This window comes from Cicer arietinum, chromosome 6, assembly GCF_000331145.2.
Source record: "Cicer arietinum cultivar CDC Frontier isolate Library 1 chromosome 6, Cicar.CDCFrontier_v2.0, whole genome shotgun sequence".
NCBI lineage: Eukaryota > Viridiplantae > Streptophyta > Magnoliopsida > Fabales > Fabaceae > Cicer > Cicer arietinum.
In genome coordinates, this window is record NC_021165.2 from 35691585 (window position 1) to 35703022 (window position 11438).

Sequence of the window (11438 nt, forward strand, 5' to 3'; positions counted from 1 at the left end):
GTAAAAAAAATTACATTTACGACGTGTATAAATTAAATTCTTATGAAAGAGTTTAATTGTTAACTTTATATATGTTTTAGTTATAGAATATTTTTATTCTACCACAAAAAAAATTAAGAGATATTTTATTAACTTTTGTTGTGATTTTATTTGTATATGTAAATTTGTAAGAAATAAATTTGATTTGGGAGATGTATAAAAAAATCATTTATGTGTAAGTATTAAAAGGTTTGAAGATGACGTTGAACACATTGTAAATAAAATTATGAAATGAAATAAAAATCATTTGAAAAATTAATATCAAGACATTCTTTATATCATTTAAAAACAACTAAAAGGTCACACAACTGCATTGTTTATAGAAAAACCTAAATCAATTTCTAACATAGTAAAAAAATCGTCAACAAGCTAAGTCTAAGATGGGATATTGCATTTGTTGCTTAAATCAACTATTTACGGTGATAATATTTTAAGTTATAAATATTTTTTTAAGATAAAACTTGTGTCATTTAAAAGTTAAAAATAATGTATATAATTCTTATTTGTATCATGAAGGTAAATAAAATTGTTTTAAGAGTCATATTATTACATATTACATATGGTTAAAATAAGTTTTTAACCCCTATAAAATTTTGAAATTTCATATTTAGTCCTCGTAAAAGAATCATATTTTTTAATCCTATAAAATGATTCTACAAGTTGTTTTATTCCTTGCTGGAACAAAACATCTTTTAACTTTTAAAATTTTTAATAATTTTTTGTTTATAACATTAATTAATGTTTTCATCCATTCAAATTTATAATTTTTTAACTTGAGAATAAATATGAACTTTTTAAATGTCATATGTTTAAGATAAAAATAACAAAAATATGAACTTAGAAATTAAATTTTTAACTCATTTTTTAGGGAGGAATATTTTATATTGTTGTAAATATATGTTCAAAAGAATCATTCAAAAATATTTTAAAATTTCAGTAGAGACTAAAAATATTTAATAATTTTGTATGAACTAAAAAATATAATTTCTTTTTTAATTTTCTACAAAGACTAAAAACAAAATTATAAAATTTTATATAGATTAAAAATTTATTTAATCCTATTACGTATTTAGAAACAATGTATATAAAATGTGTGTCATCCCTAAAGTAATGTAAACTCTTTGTATTACATTACATATGTAAAAAAAAAAAAGACGAAGAATAACGCTATTTAAGTGTTATAATATTACATATTATATATTTAGAAACAATCTATATAAAACTTGTGTCATTCCTGAATGATTATAAACTCTTTGTATTGCATTATATATGTAAAAACAAAGACTAACGAATGAGGGTAAAAATGTTATTATGTTTAAAAAACAGTTTTGTTATTTTTTTTTACAAGAATCAGTTTCGATATTTTTATTTCTTCTCATTCTCAATTTTTGAATTTTATATTTAAATGAATAAAAAATTTAAATACTATCAACTTTTTGTTATTGTATTCAACATTTCTTTCTACTATGCACTAATTTGAGGTAGAGTTTTGAGACAAAATCTACTCTATTTCCAACAACAACAAAAAAAAGAGGATTTTATTTAAAATAAGATAACCGCAAGTTAAATATCGATAGTATATTAGTAGTATATGTACCAATAATATTTAACTTTTATTTATGTCTCTTATACTCTTATTTTTTTAAAGATGGAGAAGAATTTTAACTATGAATTTTGATGGAGTGACAATTGAGATATTTATGTGGTAATTGTGTCGTGAAAAAATGGACTATTGAATGAGGATTCACTTAGATAATCTTTTACATCTAATTTGGTTGTTTTTGTGAAATAAATTAATGTATAATGAAATTAATTGTTAAGTGAGAATCCTCTAACATTATCAATTGAGTTGTCGCATAACATATCTCACATAATCAAAATGAACATTAAAATATATAGATGAAGAAAAAGTCATATTTTAAAAAGGGCCGGGTTAGATGCACCAAAATTGTATTTGACCTTAATTTTATAAAAAAATTAATTTTTAAGGTTGTTTTCGTTATGTGAGCAGAACAATTTCTTTGGCAACAATGAGAAATTGGGTGTAACTCATAGAAAATAGGAGTGGAAATTGGAGAAGGATTTGTTTGGGATTACAGTTAAAAGTTGTTACAATCGATTATAATGTTTGTTTTGTTTTTTTTAATTTTATATTTAAGGATATTGAAAATAATGTAAGCTATGTATCTCTAAAACCTTTATGGCTCTAATTAGTAATTTTACTTTCAATAAAATAAAATAAAAGTAGAATAATATAAAAATAATATAAAAACAAATCATAATTTGTTATTTAAATAGTTCAAAATTTTCTATGAAACTCAATGGAAATTTGATGCCAAATTGCAACAATTTTTCATAATTTAAATTTTTTATTTTTTATTTGGTCTTCTACATTTAAAATTCAAAAACCGCTATATATTTTTTTATATAGAATTAATTAAAAAAAATCAAATTAAAAATTTTCATCTTCAAAGAAAAAGTTCATCATCCCCATCAAATTCTCTAGAAAAAACTAAAATTGGGAAGATATGGAAAATTAATTTTGGAATATATGAAAAATTGCGTTAACTTTACACAGCCACTCTTGTTTAGCATTTATCTTGTTTTCATATAGCAATATGTGGATCTCGCAACAGTAACACCTATGAAAATTTAGTTTCTTACTTATAAGAACTCATGAGAAATCTAAGAGGAATTATGCTGGAGATAGGAGAATTATATTAGTGAGTTGAAATTCAAATAACCTCATATTAAGAGTAATATGATACAGAGGGAATACTAAATAGACAAATACATATAATAGGAAGAATACATTTTCAGTTTACTGGTTTTTTTTTCTTTTGCATTTTCATCTTATATATTTTTTTATAATAAAAGGGAACTTATGTGAAACCAAACAATGCAAATTCGGAACAAAAGAATCAATAACAATCTAATAAAAAATATCATAGGAGTGCCCTAGATTAGTTACAAAATTAAACACATATTAGCTTCCTTAAAAATATAATAAATATAAGTACTCCAATATGGGTGACAAATCAAAGATATGACATTTTAAGAGAGACGTTGGGTAAAAGCATTAGAAGAAAAGTCAACATTCGCCATATTAACAATAACCATTAAGTCCATTTTAAAAATAACTATTTGGAGAATTAGTTATCGAGCCATGGTGATACCAAGACGAATGGCTCAAAGTTCCGTCTAAACTGTCGAGCAAGAACCAAGTTTGTTATAAAAATATTTGATTAACATGCCTTTAGAATTTCTAGCTAACCTTCCACAAGTAGCAAATCTCTAACGAATTTATAAAGAAATCATCTATAATCTTGAAATAGTTATCAAGAGGAGGTTTATAGGAGATATGGACACACTTCTTATTTGAAGCGAGCATACTAGATGTTGCTTTTGGAAATAAGATGTAATAAACTTCACTTGATTTGATACCAAATAATTAAGAGATTGACCTAGATTGGTGATTTGAGAGAAGATCATCAATGAGTTGCAATCTTTTCAAACTTAACTTAGATCCTTTTTGGGTCAATTTTCATCTTATATCTTTATTCTTCATATAAATAATACTTATTCTTTATATGTCTAATCTAATCTAATATATCTAATACTTATTCGATCTCCAAACCCTTATTGATTGACACCCTAATCATTTTTAAATTGTTCGGACAAAACTTACACTAATATACCCTATAAATCTCATTTAATGTATTGTCAATTTTATTTATTGTATCTCATCTCTATATATGTTGCATTTCAAAAGCAACAAAAGCATCTTATTCTCTTAATAATATGTTCATGCACGCTATACAATTGGTGGAGACTAGGCTGCTATTAATAAATGAACATATTTATGATTTGAACTCAACTACTTTTAACTAATCCATATATCTTGAAATATGTAATTTACATTATCAATACTAACTTATTAAATCACTTCTTTTAAAATCTAACCATTTGTATTACCTAATAGAGTGCGATTAATTAATTTGCATTATCTTTATTGGGAGATTCAAGGTATGTTGTGACTACTCTTTCCACCAAAGAGTGAATGTCATAAACACAAGACACATTTCCCAATTCAACTATATCTCTTGATTAAATAATCTTTTTCAAAAAATGAATTATATACTACAAAAGAAAGGAGAGAAACATATAGAGAAAGAAGGAAACCATTGTTGTTGGGGATATGTGTTAGTGTGACAAATCGAGACATTCTCGTCTAGGATATGTTTTTGCATCTCGATTGAAATACTTAGTTTCTACTTGAGATTTAGGAAAGTTGCAACTAGTGATATTTTTAATTGTTGTGGCTACAAACTTGTTATTTTTTTTGTTTTAACTGTGTTTTCATTTTTAATACACCTTTTGACTAGTTCATTTTGATGTGTGGGGTTCATCACTAGTTCTAACTCAAGGTGGATCTAAATATTATGTCTATTTTATTTATGGTTATATTTGTAATTGTTGTGTTTAACTTTTGAAAGATATATAGTGTAGAGTTTTTTTTAGCATTTACTATATCTATCATTCAACGCTTAAAACTAATTTAATGTTGGAATAAAATCTACAAGTTAAACGTTTAAAAAGTATTGTATCACATTTTTCGGTCGGTCACATATTCTGACAAATCAATTTTTGATATTCGAGTCTGACGTTTTGACCCATATGAACTCGACTTTATTGATTTTTCAACCTGAAATCCAATTGCACCCACTTGTTTCATTTAAATTCAAGTTGGATTATGCAGGTCTTGGGTTTTTGTCCACCCCTACCTGGGATGATACTACTGCTACTTTAGATACATATATTCATTTAGTTTCCACAACTATACAACAAGTTCTAGTGATTGTTGATTTTTCTTTTCGTTGTCGTTATCCTTCTCATGATCGTAAGTCTACTCAATTTCTTGATTTTGTTTATTCTAATTGTCTTGATTCTTTTTCCTGTTTTCTAACCCCTATTCACATTATGTTTGAGCTATCTTCCTATAAAGAGGTTAATATTGATCCTCTTTGACAACATACTATGGCATATGGACTTTTCTCTTTGCACAAGACAAATACAATTGGGACTTAATATCTTTTTCACCCAAAAAGCACGCTATTGGGTCTCGTTGGGTATACAAGATCAAAACCGTATATAATTGATTTTTTGAGTGTTGCAATGCTCATTTTGCTGTTAGAAGATTCTCTCAACAACATGAAATGAATTCTAAAGAAACTTTTGCTCTTGTAGCCAAGATGACCACTATTTAAACTCTTATTGATTTTGTGTCTATTTATTAGTGGCATATTTCCAAAAGGAGTACTCATTATTCAAGGGAAGTGTGTAAGTTGAAAAAAGCTCTATATGGTCTCAAACCAGCTCTTCAATCTTAGTTTGAGAAATTAACTATTGTGATTATATCACTTAGGTTCCATTCTAGTGGTCATGACTTTTCTTTGTTTCTCAACTACATTTCCCATCGTCATATTATACTTTCTTTATATATTGATGACATTGTCATTACAAGGGATGATGTTGATGAGATTAATGAGTTGAAATTACATTTAGCCAAACAATTTCAGATGAAGGATGCAGGAATTGTTCGCTACTTCTTGAGAATGGAAGTTGCCTACTCTCATAGAGGTTATATTCTCTCCCAATCTAAGTACATTTTCGAAATTCTTTAGCAAACTTGTTTTTTGATACTCAAGTTTATCATATGTTTGATTCCACTATAACCATACTTGATATTGATTATACTGTGCATGTTGTTAGTCCGTTTGTTGTTTCTTTTACTATAAAATTTTGAGCGGATGTTGTTCACATTCATTCTCTCCCAATCTAAGTACATTTTCGAAATTCTTCAGCAAACTTGTTTTCTGATACTCAAGTTTATCATATGTTTGATTCCACTATGACCATACTTGATATTGATTATACTGTGCATGTTGTTAGTCAGTTTGTTGTTTCTTTTACTATAAAATTTTGAGCGGATGTTCTTCGCATTCATTATCTTCAAGAACACAAAGTCATAATCTTGTCATTTTCTCATCTTCTTTATCGGAGTTACGTGCCTACACTGACAGTGATTGGGATGGTGATTGTCACCTCACGTGCATTGCTTTCAACATAAAACTATTATTTTGTAGTTTGTGTCTTCCTCTTTGCAGATTTTTTGACTTGTTCACGAAAATAAATTATGTTAAACATTTATTTTTTTATTGACAAATTCTCAATACTCTATTTGAATGTATCGTGTATTTGAGGGGGAGGTGTTTGATTATACTACCTTTATTCCTTTTTATAAAAGATATTTGAATCCATAAAAATTAATGTATTATTGACCCAAATGTCTATTATAAAAAGGAACATAAGAATATTATATTGAGAATAGTTTAATCTTTTGAAAATTTTGATGCTTTATATTTATACCCTACTATTTCTTTATATTCTTAACATTTTGTTTTTGACAACCTCTTTTGTTCTTCCTCTCCTCTCTTCTTCTATTCTTTATTATGAACCAATTCATATTGTTAACACTTATCATCAACCAATCATATTTGAAAAAACAGATACAAAAGGATTAATCATTTGAAACAAAAATCCAAAAAAAAAAAAAAAAAAAAAAAAAAAAAAAAAAAAAAAAAAAAAAAAAAAAAAAAAAAAAAAAAAAACAAAACGATCTCATTGCAAACTAGTCACTTAAAAAATAGTTATCTATAACTAAAAGTTAACATTTTAGATATTTAGGAGATAAAAGGGAAATGAATTATTGAAGAAAAACTAAAATTTTATAATTATGACATTGACTAAAAACATAACTAATTAAAAAAAAAAGTCATAGTACTATACATAGTTTAAAGTGTTTTGACAATTTTAATTTTCTCTTTAACCATATATTTTTTGTATGTTCCTGATTTTCTTTCAACAATATTATTATAATATTTTGAATATTTAAGTAGTAGTTATCAACTTGACAGATTCAAATATATAATTATGGGATAGAATATATAAAATCTTTAGTTTAAAAAATTTATATTGATTATGATTTAAAATTCTAAAATTAAATATTGTCAATGTCTTTTTTGTGTAAAATGAATTTTTATTTATTTATTAATTAAAACAATTTTTCAACATAAATATATGTCCATTAGAATAGGAGAAATATGGGATAGAGAATTATTCCCAATAATTTCTAAAAATATTACCAATTATAAAAATATATACATTATTTTCAACACAAAGTAATGCTTTGTATTGTTTTCAAAATAATAAAAAATTATCAATTTTATTCAAATTAATTTTCTTTTACAAAAGTAATTAATCATGTTATCTTACCTTCTCTTGTTCTCCCTCCATCCCAAAATATTGCAAATGATATTGACTAGGAGTATGAAATACCACTAATTTTTTCCTATAATAAAGTGACTAATAGTAAACAACAAATGGCTTTGGCCCTAAAATGTTAACAAAAAAATAGTCCAATAAAATTAATATATTTGATCTAAATTTTGAATAAGATTAATTCATTTTATTCAACTAATTTTTGTTTTATATTTTAGGATGGAGAGAGTAATAAATAACATTTCTAAGTGAGATAATATTTATAGGGATTTGCTATAATATCCCCCCCAATCCACAATAAAGTGACCTATTTGAAAAAACATATTCTAAAATGAATTATCATTTAATTTTTAATGTAATATTAATTTATTTGTTTTCTATTGTATCATCTAATTAATATTACGTCCATTACCCTTCAGTCACATTATCTTCCGCTTAATATTAATGGTAATAGTTAATAAACTATTTTAGAATGAAATAACCCATAAGTCACATTATCTTCCGCTCAATATATATGGTAATAATTAATAAACTATTTCGGAATGCAATATAAATAAACAGAGTATATAAAAAATTTAGGCATGGCAACGGGGTGGGACGGGGCCCGATTTTGCCACTCTCACCCCGCATCCGACTAGTCGGAGAAAACCCGCACTTACTCTCATTTCTTATCGAGTATGAAATTTAAATTTCCATCTCCGCCCTTAATGGGGTTTGGGTTTCCCGCCTACATCTACACCCATTTATATATATAAAATAATAAATTTAGAAGTAATATTTATTATAATTAATATAATAAAATAATTATTATTATACAATAATAAAATTAAAAAATATATTAAAATCATATTTTCTATAGAAAGAAAATTATAATTTTTAATATTTTAAAAAATATTAAATATATTGATTATATTGAATATGTACATGAATATAAAATTTAAAAATGTCAATAATATTTAGTAGGGGAGGATTCAAGTGTAGGTACGAGGTAGATATCAACATCTTGATACCAATCTCCGCCCTTGAGTTTTAATTTCGGTGAAACTCACACCTAATCTAGTGGGTTTTCTTGCCCAAATTATAAGTACGGATTTAGGTGGGTATCCGCATATATGGGTTGTGTTATCATCCTTGCAAAAAATTGATATATCTAATGAAAAATTAAAATAAAATACATCTATTTTCACATATCTTCTTTTGCTTATATTTCATTCCATAATAATATTTGTTAATAAGAGTAATTTAATAAAAGTTATATTCTCACTAAAAATTGGTTTGGTTTGTTATTGAGAGGTTTAAAAGTAAAACAGAATTTAATGTGGTATGGACTAAACCTACCCATAGAAAACCCTGACTTTTAAAACTCTATATTTATTCATATATACTCATATATTTTGAGTCAAAAACTATTTAATCATATTTAATAATAGTTGAACCCTAAACTAAAAGTACAATTTTTAAAACAAAAGTAGAAGTAAGGCAAGACAAAGATAGAAAGTTAAATACACAAATTAAACCGATGTGGTGGTGGAAAATAAAGAAAACAAACAAAATATAAAGTAAAAAAGGAGGAGAGTTATTATGCACTCAATCAAGTTCACAAAATATTGGGAAGATAAACGTCACCAAGAGTTTAACTTTCACACAGAGTTCATTATAAAAGTAATCAAAAATAGTTTTCATTGCAAACTCGTCACTTAAAAATAGTTATTCATTAACTAAAAGTAATAAAAAAGTGAAAGGACTGAAACTAAAATTTTATAATATGAGACTGACTAAAAACATAACAAAGTCAAAAAATTATTATAGAACTATATAGTTTAAGATGATTAGACACTTTTCATTTTCTCTGAACTCTAAATCTTTTTGTATGCTCCTTATTTTCATTCAACAATATTATTAAAATATTTTAAATATTTAATTAGTAGTTATAAAATTTTCATATTCAAATAAATTTATTTAAGTATATACTGAATACACAGTTTATTAAATTCGTAATGATAATTATGATTTAAAATTAAATATTGTTTGTATCTTTTTATCTAAACAATTATTATTATTATTAAAAAAAACATGTCAATTTTTTTGAAATGAATATATGTCCATTAAAATAGGAAGAACGGGAAGGAGAAATATTTAAAATGATTTCTAAAAACATTACCAATTATATAATAAATACATTATATCTAGTAAAGTAAATAAATACACCATATATGTGCATCAATTTATATTTTTGTTGCTATTACTTGAAAGGTCAAACATCACACTAAAGTATCTGAATCTGTTTTTTGAAAGTAAACAATACTAATTTTTTTATAAGCTAAAAATTTTATCAAGAAAAAAGAAAAAATAAAGACTGGGGACATAAAACTAACCCTGAGAAAAATGCAAAAACAATTCCTCAAATTAAGCATGCTTTATGACCCTTGGACATTTTTTCACATTAGTGCTTAAAAAAAAAAGTTGTCCACGGTTTGATGTATTTTAAAATAAAAACACTTTTTATTTAACAATCATTGTTAAAGGTGGACTATTTAACACAAAATTTATTGTAGTGTTTATTAGCCTTAGAAATTATCTTTATAGAAAGGTTTTTCATTGGCATTAGATTGTTTATACAAATATCAAATATGGGTCGTGTTTTCTTTTCAGTACATGCCTCCAACCTTTTGTTTGCTAGCATTTTTATTTTAAGAAAAATGTCAATAGTCTAGAAGCTTAAAGTTTTAATTTATGAAATGATTCATTTTTATATATTAATTAATAATATATAAATAAATAATATATTTAGATGGTTCTACATCATGAGATCGTATGTCAAATCATTATTTTTTTTAGTTAAAAATTTTGAGGCTTGAACTAAAGCAATCAAATTTTAAAATTGAAGGATCAATTGTGTAAATTGATGAAAATAAGGAGATCAAAATTGCATTGTAGCTATTTTTATAAGATATCAAATTATATGGAAAGATGAAGGTTCAAGTTACTCTATGTATTAATTTAATTAAGTAAATATACACCGGATAATTACTCGCTATAAATAATAAAATTCACTAATCCAATTATAAAATACATTATAATATTTTTATCTTATTGATTAAAAAAATTCATATAAATTTGATATTTGTATATAAGTAGTCTTGTGAGTGAATATGAAATTTCATCTTTGAAGTTATAATCATCGATCAAGTTAGTCTCTCAATTTTGTGAAATTGCTACTTAATCCCTCAACTTGCTTTACATCAATCAAATACATTCCATTGTTAAAGTCAAATGTTATCCACGTTGATGTGTGTCATTAACTGACAGAGTGACATATCACATCAATCTTAAAAAACCTCCACGTGTACAGGGACGAGATTGACATAAAAGTAAAAATAAAAAATTTACTTTTTCATAAATTTTTACAAAAAATTGATTGTTTCATCTCCAATGATCACATTCATCCCCAACCCCCATTATTAATTAAGAAAACCATAAATGTAAAGTCCCAAAAATATAAAAACTTTAAAAATCTTATTGGAATAATGTGTATTTTTGAAATCTTGAGTCATTTGTCGTGGTTTGTTATGTGCGTTTTAGAATATGCATAATGATTAAGAATCTATGTTTTGTTGTTAACTGTACTGTAAAGGGGCAGATTGATGTTAATTATTGTGGACAATTGTTAATGTAATGTGTGTTTGAATGTATTTTGGTCAAGAAGATTGAATGAAGAAGATGTAACATATGTTTGAATTTAATTAGAGTTTGAATGCATTTCGGTCATGTTGATTATTGATTATGTTGCAGTATTTAAAAGATGGAATGAAGAAAATGAACACACGCTTCATTCAAATGAGTGGGTTTAATCCATATACTTTTGAACTTAATATCATTTTGGTCCTTATAATATTTTAATTAACACTAGTGCAATTAAACCTCGTTAGATCAGTTTCTATGTACTTGTTAGATCGGTTTCTTATCCGATCTAACATAAGCGTTGTAATAAATAGTTAATTATTAAATCAGCTAAAATAATAGATGTAACAAGTCACATTCAAAAATGATTTATTAGA